Here is an 18,017-nt window from a genome sequence, read left to right on the forward strand (position 1 = left end):
TCTTTTCTTCTTTCTTACAGTAAAACAGCTACATTCTAAGAGTAGTAGTAAACCAGGAATGAAGCAAACCCTTGCAGAGTCTGAAACCTAGCTTGACATAATCTCAATTTCTAGAATTACATTAAGATGACTCCAGATTGTCAGGGACCTTCACCACTTGCCAAAATCAATATTAAATCTCCCTGGGGGATAATGTAGGCCTAAGTTTAATTCTAAAAATTTGTACATACAATATCAGGTACTCAAGTTGATGACTAATAAAAAATTTTCATAAGCATGTATGATAATACGATCAAAATTTAAGAAAAACAATAGGTAAAAGAGTAAGCCCATGGGGGATCCAAAAAATGGAGGTATGCTAACTGTGTTCAAGATAATTTTAATAGAGAACTAAATGGAAACTCTAGAACTAAACAAACAAACAAATAAACAACAAAACAAAACTGTGAAATAGAGAACGTAATAATGTGTATGACTAAATTAAATCCAGCAGAAGGATTAATGAATTAGAATAGTTCATAGAAGATACTTTCTCAAAGATAAAAAATAGATAAAATGGCATGAGAAACTTAGGGAATAGTCTGAGAAATGTCTAACATCTGAATAACTAGAATTCCTGGAGTGGAGGGGCGCCTGGATGGCTCCTTTGGTTAAGCATCCAGCTCTTGGTTTTGGCTCAGGTTGTGATCTCAGGGTCGTGAGATTGAGCCCTACATTGGGCTCCACACTGAATGCAGAGTTCTGCTTGAGATTCTTTCTCCCTCTCCCTTTGCCCTTCCAACTTGTGCTCTCTCTCAGAATAAATAAATAAATCTTAAAAAAAAATCCTGGAGATGAGGAGAAAGAAAGCAGAAGTGTAATTTAAGTGATGATGGACTTGTAATTTTCCAAATGATTAAAGACTTCAAGCCAGAGATTCCAGGTGCTTTAAGAAACCTGAACAGGGTAAGCAAAAGCAAAATCACACATAGGAACACCATAGTAAAACTGCTGAAGTACAAAGACAGAAGAAATACTTAAAAGCAGCTAAGGGGCACCTGGCTGGTTCAGTAGGTAGCACACGCAACTCTTCTTTTTTTTTTTTTTAAGATTTTATTTATTTATTTGACAGAGAGAGAGACAGCAAGAGCGGGAATACAAGCTGGGGGAGTGGGAGAGGGAGAAGCAGGCTTCCTGCCAAGCAGGGAGCCCAATGCAGGGCTCAATGCAGGGCTCCATCCCAGGACCCTGAGCAGGCAGACGCTTAACAACTGAGGAACGCAGGTGCCCCCAAAGCATGCAACTCTTGATCTCAGAGTTGTGAGTTCAAGCACCATCTTGGGTGTAGGGATTACTTAAAAATAAAATCTTAAAAAAAAAAAGAGCAGCCAGAAAAAAAAAAAATTAACTCCAAAGGAACCAAAATAGGATTAACCATCTAAACTCATGATGTGTAGCTTAAAGCCATGTTGGAAGAAACTTTTAGTTTTGAGATATACATACAGAAAAGGAGAAAGACTAAAGTCAATGAGCTAAATAGAAGCAAGTGAAGCTAAAAGACAATGAAAGAAATGCTGAGAGAAAATTAACTGTTAATCTAGGATTCTATTTCCAATGAAAATATTCTTTATGAATGAAAGTGAAATGAAAGCATTTTTTCATACAACAAAAAACTGAGGGAATTCATCATTAGCAAATAAACACTAAAAAACCCCTAAAGTATGTCTTTCAGTAAGAAAGGGGTGGTGATTCCAGACAGAAGATTGGAAATGCCAAAAAGAGCACCAAAAAAGGTAAATATGTGGGCAAACCTAAAGAAATATTTAGGGTTAATATAATAATATTATTATTATTATACTAACATTATTATCATCTTTGGGATTTAAAATATACAGAGTTAAAACACATGATAACAGAGTCGTATGAATCTGAAGAGTGGTAGACTGAGATCATGTGTTCTAAGGTCCTTGCATTATCTTGGAAGAAGTAAAAGTGATGAAGGATAGTTGGAAGAAAAGCAGGCAGGGACAACCCTTTCCACCCCCCACCCTCACCCTACGAGGAAACTACCCTTAAAAGGATTTTATACCACCTGGAAGGAGCCCTCCACCCTTTCCCACATGCTAGGTAGATGACAAAGACTTAATTGGATGACAAGCAGATGGGAGGGTTAATCAGGTCAAAACAGCGCTCCAGCAACAAGGTTATAAAAACCTCCCAATTTAGAAACTCTGGTGGCAACCATCTCTGGTCCCTTCCCTCTTCAGGAGCTTTGTACTATCACTCAGTAAACTTTACTATCACTCAATAAACTTCGCTTTGCTGCCCACCACTCTTCATCTGGTTTACCTCTTCATTCTTCGAAGTGGCATGACCAAGAACCGTGGGCACCAAAGGAAAAGAAATCCTGTAACAAAAGTACTAAATTTTCTTAGACTTTGATAAATCAAGAATCTGTGTTTTAATCTTTCAGGGTAACCCCTCCTCCCTCCAGTAAAAAAAAAAAAAAGAACAGAAAAGAGTGTATAAAATACTTAATTATTCAGAAAGGCAAGAAAGAGGGGCACCTGGGTGGCTCAGTCATTGAACATCTGACTTGATTTTGGCTTAGGTCATGACCTCAGGGTTATGAGATTGAGGCCTGCATTGGACTCCAAGCCCATCGCAGAGTCTGCTTGAGTTTCTCTCCTTCTGCCCCTGCCCTTTCTCTCTCTCACTCTCTCAGTCTCTCAAATAAATAATTTTTTTTAAAAAGATAAGAAAGAGACAACACCAAATGATCATATTTTTAGCTTGATTCTCTCTAATCAGAGAAAATTCACTAAAATTCAATATATGTTAGGCCAGAAAGCATGTCTCCACACATTTAAAGGGATTAAAAGAAAATGGAGTATGTTCATTGACCATAGTGGAATTAAGGTAAAAATCAATAACAATAAGTAGAAAATCTCTGAAATGTTTGGAAAACAAACAGTATGCTCCTAAGTAATCTGTGAGTCAAAGAAGAAATTAAATGGAAATTAGAAAACATTGTTTTTAAGGTTGATTGTTGATTGATTTTATTTAAGTAATCTTTACACCAAACTCACAACCCCAAGATCAAGAGTCAGATGCTCTTCTAATTGAGTCAGCCAGGCACCCAGAAATTACAAAACATTTAAAAATGTTAATAAATACACCACCTGTCAAGCTCATGGTATGTAGCCAAAGCTATGCTGAAAGAGAAATTTTTAGTTGTAAATATATATAGTAGAAGAGAGGAAAGATTAAAGTCAGAGAAGAAAGATTAAAGTCAGGGAACTAAAGCATCTGTCTTAAGAATTTAGAAAAAATAGCAAATGAATCCCAAAGACAGTAGAAGAAGGATAGAAATCACAAAGAGAAGAAATCAATGGTAGATTTTTTTTTTTAAGATTTTATTTATTTGACAGAGAGAGACACAGCAAGAGAGGGAACACAAGCAGGGGGAGTGGGAGAGGGAGAAGCAGGCTCTCTGCCGAGCAGGGAGCCCGATGCAGGGCTTGACCCGAGGACCCTGGGATCATGACCTGAGCCGAAGGAAGATGCTTGACGACTGAGCCACCCAGGCGCCCAATGGTAGATTTTTTTTTTTTAAATGATGTAGAGGAACAAAACCCAAAAGTGATACTTTGGAAAGAATAATAAAATTGAAAAACTTCTTGTGAGACTGATCAAGAAAAAAAAGAGAGAGAGAGAAAATGCAGAAATACTCAACACTGGGAATGGAAGGTGACATTTCTATGAATCCTTATGTATTCAACCTCATACCAAATAAATTTGAAAAATATAGATGAAATTAGCAAAGTACTAGAAAAATAGAATGCTAAAACTTATGCAAGAAGGAATAAAAATTTGAATATTCCTGAATAAAGATATTTACCAGTGACTTTTATAAAATGTTTAAGACCAAATGCAAATATTATCAACTTTTCTGGAGAATAAAATAGGAGGAAACCCTCCTCAGCTCACTTTATGGGGCTAGTATAATTTTCATAATAAAACATTTTTAAAAAAAGATTTTATTTTTAAGTAATCTCTGCACCTGACATGGGGCTTGAACTCACAACCCCAAGATCAAAAGTTGCATGCCCCACCAACTGAGCCAGCCAGGTGCCCCACATAATAAAACTTTTAAAAAGATATTTAAAAAATGGAAATTATAGGCTAAACTGACTCATAGTAGTGAGTCCTAAAAGTTCACTTAGGAAACTGAATTAAGCGATATATAAAAAAGCATAAAATATTGACCTCATTCAACTTACTCCACAAGTGCAAAGTAGTTTTAATATTACAAAATAAATCAGTGTAGGGGTGCCTATGTGGCTTAGTTGGTTAAGCATTCGACTCTTGATTTTGGCTCAGGTCATGATCTCAGGGTTTCGAGATAGAGCCCCACGTCGGGCTTTGTGCTGAGTGTGGAGCCTTAAGATCCTCTCTCTCCTTCTCTTTCTCCCCCTTCCCCCTCTTTCTCCCTCTCTCCCTTTCTCTCTTTAGACCAATTTTTTGATTGATCTAAAAAAATCAATCAGTGTAGTCCACATTAATACCATAAATGAGAAAATGTGCTCATCTCAATAGATTCAGAAAAATTATTTGATGAAACTTAATGTCATTTGTGATAAAAACTCTTATTTAAATAAGAAGAGAATGAACCTTCCTTAATTTGATATAGGATATTCTAAGATAAACAAAGCCAACAGAACAAACTATAGCAAATATCATATTCGATGCTAAGCTGTTAAAAGCTTTTTCTCTGAGATAGGAGCAATATAAGGGTACTAACTATCATCACTTTTAGTCAACATTTTACTCCAGGTCCTACCCAGTGCAAGAAATTAAGGAAAAGAAAGAAAAATATTGTAATTGGAAAAGAAAGAAAACTTGTCATTATTCATACACAATATAATTTTGTGCTTAGACAATCCAAAAAAAAAACTAATAAATTACTAGAATGAATAATTGATTTTAGCAAGTTTTTCTCACACAAGGCTGATATGAAAACATCACTTGTATGAAAGTTGTGCAAGATCTCTGTTCAAAAAACAAAACAAAATAAAAAGTAGAGAGATTTTTAAAAGGCATGGAGGAATATACCATATTCATGACTTGAATCAATATTTCAAAGACATCAGTTCTCCCCAGTATGAGCCACTAGATTTAGTGAAATTCCAGTAAAAATCCTGACTGGTTTTTTGTAGAAATGAACAAGTTGATTCTAAAAATTATAGCAATGCAAAAAGCCTAGAGCCAAGAATAATCAACTGTCTTAATGAGGAAGAATGATATGAAAGAATATTGTCTATGTAATATTAAGCTTATTTTTAAGTTACTGGTGCAAGGATGGATAAGTAGGCCAACATAACAGAATAGTGCCTATATGTCTACTTGATTTATGATTAAGAAGGAACTACAGAACAGTGGGAAAAGGAAGATCTTTTCAATAAACAGTTCTGGGTCCACTAGAAATCCATACCATTACTATTACCCTACTTGATACCACATGCAAATATCAACTCCAGATAGATATTAGACCTCTTTGAAAAGAATATTGAATATCTTCATGTCTTTGAGAATAGTGACAGATTTTTTAAGTAGCACATACAAAACATTAATCGTAAAATAAAAGATCGGTATACTAGAGTACCTTAAAATTAAGAACTTTCATTCATTAAATGAGTGAGAAGGCAGGTGAAAGACTAGGAGAAGATATTCATCACACTTATAATCAACAGAAAGCTTGAATTCAGAAAATAATGAATTCTTAGAAATGAATAAGATATGGATAAGGATGAGAGATGTAAAAAACACAGAATTAATCTGGAGAGAAAAAAATAGTAAAATTAGAACATAAAATAGGGAGAAAGGATCAAACATGCAATAGAAATGATCACCCATGTTAGTTTCCTTTTTTTTTTTTTTAAGGTTTTATTTATTTATTTGACAGAGAGAGAGACAGCGAGAGAGGGAACACAAGCAGGGGGATTAGGAGAGGGAGAAGCAGGCTACCCGCTGAGTGGGGAACCCAATGTGGGGCTGGATCCCAGGACCCTGGGATCACGACCTGAGCCGAAGGCAGACACCTAACCATCTGAGCCACCCAAGCACCCCAACCATGTTAGTTTCTGAACCATTAATTAACCCAACAAATTTTGGCTAGATTAGCAAACAACACATAAATAATATTATTAATAAAATTTAATATAACTATGGATTCTGTAAAGATAAAAAGAATACAATGAACAATTTTTCCATTGTATTGAAAACTTAGACAAAATGAATAATTTATTAGAAAAATGACTTACCAAAACTGACTCAAGAAGAAATAGAAATCCTGAATAGTCTTAAGATCATTATTTTCACAAAAAATAAAACAACAGGGATAAATGGTTTTAGAGGAAACTTGAACCAAGCATTTAAGGAGCAGATGATTACAGTCTTACTATTTTTTTTTTCTTGAGAATAGAAAAAGAGGAAATATTCTGAATTCATGTTATTAGACTAGTTTGACCTTGATAACAAAAATCACAAACAGGTTTTATGTAGATTAAACATGTATACAAATTCTTTGACACACCTTCCATAGAGAGGTGATATCTATATCTCCTCCTCTATGATATTTACTGCTTGTGACTGTTTTTACCAATAAAGAATGGTGCTATGACAGTTCCTGAGCTAACTTTTAAAGGAACAGACAGGTACTACCTTGGTCTCTTAGAGCCCTGAGCCACTGTGTAAGGAGTGTGACTACCCTGTTACATAGATCATGTGGAGAGGCAATGAGACTTCCTGGAGTAATCCCACTGAGTCTAGCATTCCAGCCTTCCCTACTAAGGCACCAGGCATTTGATAGAATTTGTCTTGACCTTTAGTTCACTAGCTGAACACCACTGAGTGATCTTAATCAATGCCAGAGAAACTTAAAACTCTCCCAGTGAAGCCCTGTCCAAATTTCTAACCCACAAAATCAGGAGACATATTAAAAGTATTGTTGTCATTTCAAGCCTCTATATTTGGAAGACCTTTGTTTTGCAGTAATAAATAGCTGGAAAAGATTGTATGTGGGAAAAAATTTGCAGTTCCATATCAGGAATGAATATAGATACAAAAATCCTAAACAAATTATTTGCAAATGAAATCCAATGAAGTATAAAAAAAAAAAAGAACACATCATGACAAAATTTGGTTTATTCCAATATATGAGAAAGTTTTATATTAGAAACTTCATTAATGTAATTCACTGTGTTAATAGATTAAAAAGGAAAAATATAATTTATTTCAATAAAACCAAATAAAGGATTGACATTAAGTCAATACAAATTCACTATAAAAACTCAGAAAAATAGGAATACAAGGGTACATTTTAATTTTGATAAAAAGTCTCCATCAAAAATGAGCAGCAAACATCATTCTTAACGTTAAAATGTATTAGCATTTCATTTAAAATCAGGAGGTTATCTATCATCAACATAGCCACTTAACTTTGTACTGGAGGTTCCTAGCTAACATGGTAATACATGAAATAAAAATCATTAAAAGTACCATTTATAACAGCAATAAAGATAGGTATAGAGTAACAAATCTAACAAAAGATAGACAAACCTATATGGAAACAATTTAAAGTTTTATTTAAAGATATTAAAAAATACCTATATACATGAAAATACATTGTATTTCATGGATAAAAGGCTCAATATAATAAAGATTTGTGTTCCTCAAGTTAATTTTCAGAATTAATGAAATTCCAATAAAAATTCCAATAGTTTTATTTAGTGAAACTTGACAAGCTGATTTTAAAATTTGATATGAAAGAGAACGAAATCCAAGAATAGACAAGGCATTCTTGAAGAAAAAAAAGAAGAAAATTAAGGTGGGAGGACTACCCTATAAGACATCATGATATGTTATAAAGCCATGATAGTCAAATGTGTTTAATATTTGTGAAAGGATAAGCATACTGATCAATGGAACTGAATAGCAAGCCCCCAAATAATGTATGAAAATATAATCTTTAATATTATATGTATATTTATAATAATCAAGGAATACTAAGTTTTTTAGAGATATTTCAGTTGCAGTTCTAAACTAATTAAGCCATTTATCAGTTTAAAAAAATCACTCAGAAGGACTGGTCCCAGGAAATCTAATTTTCAAGGTCAGAGAATTCATGGCAATTAGAATTGTTATATCTGCACCTGAGCAGAACACACTACAGTGTCATGGCTCCCATCAATGTTCTGTTCCCTGTATTGCCTGACCTGACTAGTTCCTAATCATTCATAAAAATCTGTTTCAGATATTGAGATGTTCCCTGCTTAATTAAGGTTCTCAGGGCCAGCTTAAAGAACAGTTCATCTGTCTCTCTGCTGTACTGTCTTTGTGAGGAATATAAATTACTAATGTATTTTTGGACTTGAATTACAGTAATGCAATTTATTTATATGTTAAGCTCTATTAGATTGAGTTTCTTGAAGATAGGCAGCCCTTTTTATAGACAGCAATTTCTGTCCGTCTCTGTGCTAGGAACTCAAGATACAGAAATAAATACATATTGAGACCATGGCTGAGTTCATGAAAAGGATTGAGAGAAAAAGAAAGAAAAAGAAAAAAGGAATGGAGAGGTGGTCACATCCTTTGAATTCTCTACGATGCTCTAAGCACTGTGGTAACTGCATTTCCAAGTATGGAGTCATGGAATTATAGAGGTGGAATGGACTTTGAGGCCATCTATCAAATCTTCTTATCTTACAGAAATAACTAAGCCCCAGGGAGGTTTTGTACTCATCCAAGGTCACCTGGCTCTTTGGTTGTAGAAGGCACTAAATTCCAGACATCTGGACTCCTAGGCTGTTGTTATTTCCCCTATATCGTATTGCTTCTTCTTCTGGTCTTTCTAAAATAAAAGGACAGAATTTAGTATCTCAAACTCATGCTTAGTATCTGCCCTGGCAGACCACCAGGATATGCTAAGGCTTCCAAAATAACACTTTTAAGTTTGCTTAATAGGTTGTTTTGTATCATTACCTTCCTTTGAGAAATCAGCTATACATTCTTAGGGATTATGTGATTTAATACTAAATTATGTATCATGGTTTAGTCTCTGTATTATCTGTAAAACCCCCAAATCATAATTTATGTTAGAGAGAAAAATATCCACATGAACCCTGGGCCAGGAAAGTATCATTCTTTTTTTTAAAGATTTTATTTATTTATTTATTTTAGAGAGAGAGAGAGAGAGAGAGAGCAGTAGTGGGGGAGGAGGAGAGGGGGTAGGGAGAGGAAGGAGGGGAAAGAATCTCAAGCAGGCTCCCTGATGAGCATGGAGCACGATGGGGGGAGGGGGGCTCGATCCCACAACCCTGAGATCATGACCTGAATTGAAACCAAGAAACACATTCTTAACCGACTGAGCCACACAGTTGCTTGCTCCAGTAGTGTTATTCTTAAAAAAAAAAGAAAAGAAAAGAAAAAAAAATCCCCCAACCCTCCCAAAACGTCAAGTGAATGTAAATTTACAAAATTAAGCATTTTTAAAAGTGACTGGGGAGGGGTATGTGCTATGGTGAGCACTGTGAATTGTGTAAGACTGTTGAATCACAGATCTGTACCTCTGAAACAAATAATGTAAGTTAAAAAAAAAAGAAGATAGTAGGAAGGGAAAAATGAAGGGAGGGAAATTGGAGGGGGAGACAAACCATGAGAGACTATGGACTCTGAGAAACAAACTGAGGGTTCTAGAGGGGAGGGGGATGGGGGGATGGGTTAGCCTGGTGATGGGTATTAAAGAGGGCACGTACTGCATGGAGCACTGGGTGTTATACGCAAACAATGAATCATGGAACACTACATCAAAAACTAATGATGTAATGTATGGTGATTAACATAACATAATAAAAAAAAAAGTGACTGTCTATAATTACATCAGGTCAAAACCTCTCCCTAAAATTTGGTTTCATCTTGGGTTATATCTAGTCAATCTGGATCTACTTTTTAATGTTTACTTTTACAGTTTTACATAAAGTTTGATGATCCACTTCATTTGATTTAATTTTATAAAGCCTGAAGTGTTTTTGAATAGGCTTGGCCTTTAGTTCTTATTAGGATTCTTGCTCTCTCATAAAAAAAAGTTGGTCTCATTTAGATTGCAAGAACTACACAGAAATGAAATATTTTCCTGGCTTATAATGATGGTTCAGTAGAAATCTATACCATTAAGCCACCCAGTTAACTAAAAAAATTCAACTGAGTATCATACATAATTCTAAAGGTTTAGGTGTTAGACCATTAGACACTTCCAAATAACCAGTGGTCATTTATCAGAGATCTGAACTCCCCAGAATTGTCCCTGTTCTCTGATGTTAGAAGACGAAAGAAGGAGCACCAGTGTGTATAGAAACAAAAGATACTGAAAATACCTTCTAACTTCTCTTTTCTGGGTCACATTCTAACATGTCCCCAGACTGCTGAAGAATGTACTGGAAGTTTTCTTCTATCTTTCCTGACCTCTCCAAAAACAGGTATTTGATTAATCAATTTAAAAGTCTGAAATTCTCAGCTTTTCCTAAAACCAAATTTCTGGACATAACTCTACCAGTAATCGATTGCTATGAGAAGTATGTTTATTCCTTAGAAATGAGACTCCATTCCAGTTCTTCTCTGTGTGTGTGTGTGTCTTAGTCTCTGTCATATTCTATTTTCTCATTAATAAACGGGGGAAATAACTGTACTATAGCAGATAGCAGAGGGAGATAACACGAAGGAAGAATGATTGTGGTTTTATTGCTCCTTCCAGGCACCCTGCTCCTTTGAGGGATATATCCTGCAGTTTTGCTGAGGGCAGCCAATCACACAATCACACACCCAGTGCCCTGGCCAGAGAGGTAGACCACCAGCCTGACCAGGCCAATGACTGTGGTTGCAGTGAACTGGCCAGGGGGCAGCAAGGTGTCTAGACCAAGGTAGCCGGTGTCCTTTTCTACAAAGTTCTGAACAGAAGTTGGGAGAGAACAGGTATCTTTCCTCTGTGTTCAGGAGCTGTGAAAATGTGGCCACGTCCCCTGCCACAGGAAAGAACTTAGAGGGCAGTGTTGTCATGCAGTGTTGAGTACAATAAGGCGAACAAAGGGGGCAAGCAGGGCTGACAACATTTGAGACTGTTTCTCCCCGTTCCCGGCGGGGGGGGGGGGGGGGGGGCCTCATTCCTATTGTTCTTTTTTTGATTCTGGGGCATAATCCAGGATCTTCAGGAAATACTTTTCACACAAAAGGTTTTCAGTTGTGTTTTTCTAATACAATTAGCTATGCTTAAAAAAAATGACAATTTTTTTTAAAAGGTTGCAAAAAATAGGCACTTTTTAGAGATAAGTCACATGTTTCTACCTTACATGGACTGTGGATGAACAGTTTCATTCTTGCTAGGTTAATTTATGGAGGTGTCAGCAGACTTTCAAATAACAGGAAATATCCGTATCTGTCCTCTCCCTGGGGGCCTTCACTTCTTATGAGGGGCTCTTGGAAGTCAGCACGGTCCCAGGGGTCTCGGGAGAGTCTGGTTGAGTTGGCTACTGTCTCTAAGGCAGCAATACTGCTGGTCTAGACCAGAATCCTGAGGCCACCCAGAAGTGCACTGAAGGGGAATGGAATGACTCACTTACCCCCTTGGCCAATTAGGGTTGTACCAAAACGTGCTTTCACAGAAATTTGCAGCACTGATGTTTTGTTTTGTTTTGTTTTGTTTTCCAAAACTTCTATTCTTGCTAGCACATTTATAAACAAAATTTTAATCTGAAAAATTTGACAAGATTTCTGAACAGAAGTTTATGGCAGTTTCACAATCCTATTAAGACCTATTAAGACCTATTAAGCCCCACAGTTTTTCAGAGAGGAGGCAGGTAATCTGGGATAAAGAAGGGCAGAGGAATAGATACTTGCCCCTGGTCATCTAAGTGGTGTCAATGTAAGAGCAAGAACAGTATGTTGAGAAATTAGATGGCATCGAGAGGCATAGCTTTGTCTTGAATTCATGTGCAAGCTCTGAAGATTTTCCTCTGATAAAAGTAAAATGCTTTAAGAAATTCTTTTGAAAGCTGTTACACCTCTGAAATGTGCCATAATAGTATCAGCTTCTGGCATTGGAACTGACATATTTCAGCTGAAAGTACACATACACACAGATGTTATTTTAAAAGCAACAATCCAGCAATTACCCATGATGTGATCCAACTTCATGCATCACATTCCTGACTACTAACTAGCAATACTTGGGAGCAAATGTTGCATTTTAACCGATGATATCGATATGGAGTTTCTTTATACAATAAAAGGGAAGGCAAGGGATAAAGGCAGCTTATCACTGATAACATTCAAAGCAAGGTCTAGATGTAAAGGTATCTTCCCGCACATTTTAGGTAAAGTTTGACTGTGTGTTGTTTCTTTATTTTTATTTCTTTATTTTTTAAGATTTTATTTATTTATTTGACAGAGAGACACAGCGAGAGAAGGAACACAAGCAGGGGGAGTGGGAGAGGGAGAAGCAGGCTTCCCACGGAGCAGGGAGCCCGATGCGGGGCTCGATCCCAGGACCCTGGGATCATGACCTGAGCCGAAGGCAGACGCCCAACGACTGAGCCACCCAGGCGCCCCGTGTTGTTTCTTTAGATTAGGGTTTAATTGAGTATGTGAAGGACTTTGCCTGAGTATTTTTGTTCTTAATCATCATCAAAATAAGGCAGTGATGAATTAATTTTATATATAAGTAGTGTATTTTCTTCTGTGGGCCTCAGATTCATTTTAAAAAGCTGTCTTCCATGTAGCATATGCTTTCACTAATGAACCATAACATATTAATAAAATATTAATACATTTTGTTTATTCATATATTTCATTGGAAACTGGATAATCTTTCTTAACTATAAGACAAAATGAGTTCCAATTATTGAACTAAAAGATTGAGACAAATTTAAGAAGTGAAACAATGATTTTTGATGAAGTGCAGATAGTAATTTCCATGCACACTGATATAACTGTTATACAAAGTTGTATTTTCATGGCTATGTAATTTTATGATTCACGAGCATGCCCTGGAGGCAACTTCCCTAAGAGAGTTGTCTCAGACCAGGAATGGTTTATATGTAAGTTTTCCATTACGATATGTAAACAAGTGCTATCCAAAGTGTGGTCTATGAAGCTGTATTGTCTTCATCACTTGGGAGCTCCTTAGAAATTCAGAATCTCATTGAACCAGAATCTCTCTTTTGGCAAGGAGCTCAGGAATCTATGTTTTAACAAGCTCTCTTGGTGATTCAATGTACACTAAAGTTGGAAGACCACTGACGTGGACATTATAGCATTTCAGTTCCTCAGGTATCAATGTTGATTCAGACTTTGTATTCAAGAGCCATCACAGAATCTAGATTTCCCCCTTTTCCCTCATGGACATTTACCTCAAATAAATAATCAAATTCCTTTAAGGAACAAGTGGGTCAATCACTACCTTAATGTATTCAAAGTATTTCCTTATGGGGACGCATCATTCCTTCAGTTGATGGGTTCGAAGTCTAAGAACTGGCTGAATTCTGGCAAGGGTTTGTGACACCCCAGTGGAGCTCTTTTTTTTTTTTTTAATAAATTTATGGAGCTGTGTAACCATGACCATGATCATTTTAGAACATTTTTATCATCCCCTCCCCCAAAATCAATTATTTGAGTCAATCCTTACTCCCATCTCTATTCCCAGAAACCTCTGATCTACTTTCTGTCTCTATACATTTGTCTTTTTTGGACATTTTATATAAATGAAATCATACAATATGTACTCTTTTGCTCCTGTATTTTAATTTGCATCATGTTTTTTTTTTTATTTGTTTGTATTTGTTACAAACTTTTAAAGCTGAATGTGACTTGAGCACTACATTTCCACTCACAGAACTTGCTGAGTTATTTCTTGAACAGCTTTACAACATGCCTAAATAGGCTTATAGTTTTGCTACTCTAAACAATGCTCTTCTTTGGAAAACAAGCCCTATACATAGTTACTCCCATCCAGTTGGTTCAGTTTAACTACTAGTTTCTAGAGGCCTGGTACATGCAGTTGATAACTACAGGAGATAGAAGATTTAAAAAGTAGATCCTAGACAGTGAGAGTCGTTTTAACCAACAGTTCTGTTTTAAACATCAAGGTATAGCTCAGAACACTTCAGTGACAAAAAAAATTCCTTACTAAGGAATCCGCTTGGTAGCTAAACACTTTAGAGCACACAGTTCACGTTAGGTTACATACACCTTACAACAAACGTTACCTTGTCCAGTTACAATAAGCCAGCATGGAACTAGGGAAGAAAAACTAGCTGGGCTTTAGTTCCTACACGTCACAGTAGCACACTCCGAAAAAGCAAGAAATCTTATCTTCCCCTTAAGTAGTTACTGTCATGCCATACAGATTCTTAAAATGTTAACAAAAATAAAGAAAAACATCCTTGAAAATATATTATCAGAGGGAATGAAGATAAAGTATCAAATACATGTACAAGTAATTCTTGGTGGCGCTTAGTCGACTTCCTCCATGTGGGACATGTCATCGTCACCCTTGAGGGGTGGCATCTCTTCGCTCACGGCGGCGCTGCTATCGTCAGCGGTGGGGTCGTCTTCATCAATACCGAGACCAAGCTTGATCATCCTGTACATCTGGTTAGCATGTGTCTGGGGATCTTCCAGACTGAAGCCAGAGGGCAGGAGAGCAGTTCCATAGAGCAGGATGACCAGATCTTTCACAGACTTGTCGTTCTTGTCAGCCTCTGCCTTCTGCCGTATGGTCTCAATGATGGAGTGGTCAGGGTTTATCTCCAGGTGCTTCTTCGCGGCCATGTAACGCATGGTGGAATTGTCTCTCAAGGCTTAGGCCTTCATGATCCTCTCCATATTTGCCATCCAGCCGTATTTGTTTGTGACAATGCAGCATGGGGAGGTCACCAATCGGTTTGACACAACCACCTTTTCTACTTTTTTCTCCAAGATATCCTTCATGATCTTGCACAGGTTTTCAAATTTTGTTTTTTTCTCTTCCTGTTTCTTTTTCTCTTTTTTATCTTCTGGAAGTTCTAAGCCCTCTTTGGTAACAGACACTAACGTCTTCCCCTCAAATTCCTTCAGCTGTTGGACACAGTACTCATCGATGGGCTCGATCACATAGATCACTTCCAGGCCATGCTTCCGAAGATGTTCCACAAAGGCCGAGTTTGCTACCTGATCCTTGGTCTCACCTGTGATGTAATAGGTGTGTTTCTGGTTTTCCTTCATTCTGGTGCAATAATCCTTGAAAAAAATCATCTCATCTCCAGGAGCAGACATATAGTATCATAACAGCTCTGAGAGCTTCTTTCAATTCTGAGAGTCTTCATGTATTACCAGCTTGATGTTTTCCAAAAACTGCTCATAAAACTTCTTGTAGTTCTCTTTGTCTTCAGCCAGTTCGGTGAAGAGTTCCAAGCACTTTTTGACCAAGTTCTTTCTGATAACTTTTAAAATTTTGCTTTGCTGCAACATCTCATGGGAGATATTTAAAGGAAGATCCTTAGAGTCCACCACACCTCTAATGAAATTCAAATACTCAGGGATTAGCTCCTTGCAGTTATCCATGATGAAAACTCTGCGAACATACAACTCAATGTTGTTCTTTTTCTTTCTGTTCTCGAATAGGTCAAAGGGAGCACGTCTTGGCACAAAGAGAAGAGCTCTGAACTCCAACTGTCCTTCCACTGAAAAATGCTTCACTGCCAAGTGATCTTCCCAGTCATTGGTCAAGCTCTTATAAAATTCCCCATATTCTTCATTGGTGATATCGTCAAGGTTTCTGGTCCAAATAGGCTTTGTCTTGTTCAATTCTTCCTGATCAATGTACTTCTCCTTGATCTTCTTTTTCTTCTTCTTGTCACTATCCTTCTCCTCCTCCTCCTCCTCATCAGAACCAACATCTTCTATTTCAGGTTTGTCATCAGACTCCTTCTCATCCTTTTCTTTTTCCTTCTCTTTCTCTTCCTTCTCTTCAGCCTCATCGTCGCTGAACTCTTTATCACGTTCCTTCACGACAAAGAGAGTAATGGGATAGCCAATAAACTGGGAGTGCTTCTTCACAATCTCTTTTATTCTCCTTTCCTCCAAGTACTCCGTCTGGCCTTCTTTCAGATGCAGGATAACTTTGTTCCCCAACCCATAAGTTCACCTGTATCAGTCCTAACTGTGAACGATCCTCCTGCGGAAGACTCTGAGGCATACTGCTCATCATCGTTATGCTTGGTGATCACCGTCACTTTCTCGGCAACCAAGTAGGAAGAATAGAACCCGACACTAAACTGGCCAATCATAGAAATATCTGCACCAGCCTGCAAAGCTTTCATGAGTGCTTTGGTCCCAGACTTGGCAATAATACCAAGGTTATTGATCAAATTGGCCTTAGTCATGCCAATGCCGGTATCCACAATGGTGAGGGTTCAATCTTGCTTGTTCGGAATAAGGTTAATGTGCAGCTCTTTCCCAGAGTCTAGCTTACTGGGATCGGTCAAGCTCTCATATCTGATTTTGTCCAAAGTGTCTGACAAGTTGGAAATCAGCTTGTTCGAGTAGAAGGTGTTGATGATCAGGGACATCAACTGGGCGATCTCCGCCTGGAAGGCGAATGTCTCCACCTCCTCCTCCATCGGCTGGTCTTGGGTCTGGGTTTCCTCAGGCATCTTGGCTAAAGGACCGCAGAGGCTCCATGATGACACAGCACCAGGACGCAGAAGCAACTCAATCTGCATCATGTTTTTGAGGGTCATCCATTTTGTAGATGTATAAATATTTTTGTTCCTTTTTATTTCTGAACAGTATTCCATTGTATGGATACCACATTTTGTTTATCCATTCACCAATTGTTGGATATTATGAATAATAGTCCTGAGAATGTTCATATGCAAGCCTTTGTGTGGACATGTTTTAATTTCTTGTGGGTATCTACCTAGGACTGGAATTGATAGGTCATATGATAAGCTTATATTTGAATTTTTAAAGAAATTACCCAGTTTATTTCCAAAGTGGTTGCACCATTTTATATTCCCACCAGCAGTGTATGAAAGTTACAGTGTCTCTACGTTCTTGCCTACACTTGGTATAGCCTGTATTTTTGATTGTTGTTATTCTAGTGGGTTAGGATTCCACTAATAACTAATGATCTTGAGCACTTTTTAATGTGGTTATAGCTATTTGTATGTTTTTGTGTGTGTGTGTGTAAAATGTCTAGTCAAGCTTGTTTTTTTGTTTGGTTGTATATCTTCTTATTGAATTGTTAGAGTTCTTTATATACTTTTAGTACAATCCTTCATCGGATATATGATTTGGAAATATTTTCTCTTGGTCTGTAGATCATCTCTTCATTTTCTTAATGGTGTATTTGAGCAGAAAAGTTTTTGAATTTTAATGAATTCCAATTCATCAGGGTTTTTTTTGGTTGTTGTTATAACTTGTGATTTTTGTGCCGTATCTAAGAACTTTTTGCCTGAACAATGTTGCAGAAATTTTTCTCCTATGTTTTCTTCTAGAAAATTTATAGTTTTAGTCCTTTATATCTGTGATCCATTTTTGAGTTATTTATGTGTGACCTAGCTAACAGTGTTAGCAAAGTGTTCATATTTGTGTTTAAAGACCTTAAATTGTCCCAGTACCATTTGTTGAGAAGAATATATTTTCCCCATTGAATTGTCTTGGCACTTCTGTCAAACAACTATTAAATATAAAGGTAAGGACTCTTTCTGGATTCTCAGTTCTGTTCCATTGATCTGTATACCTCTATTTATGCCAATACCATATTATCCTGATTATCGTAACGTTATAGTAAATTTTGAGATCAGGTAGTGTAAGACTTCCAACTTTGTTCTTCTTTTTCAAAGCTGTTTTGACTATTCATGTTGTCAGTAGAACTTCAAATCATTGTAGAAGAAATGTTAAATCTGGGATATAGCCAGATTATGACTTGATATGAAATATTTTGT

General features: G+C 36.8%; 1 pseudogene; it reads right to left on the reverse strand.

Moving 5' to 3' along the window:
* Nucleotides 1-14,541: 14,541 nt before the first annotated feature.
* Nucleotides 14,542-16,721, reverse strand: LOC113916352 (annotated as a pseudogene).
* Nucleotides 16,722-18,017: the final 1,296 nt, after the last annotated feature.

The sequence above is a fragment of the Zalophus californianus genome, chromosome 1 (assembly GCF_009762305.2).
Source record: "Zalophus californianus isolate mZalCal1 chromosome 1, mZalCal1.pri.v2, whole genome shotgun sequence".
NCBI classification, from domain to species: domain Eukaryota; kingdom Metazoa; phylum Chordata; class Mammalia; order Carnivora; family Otariidae; genus Zalophus; species Zalophus californianus.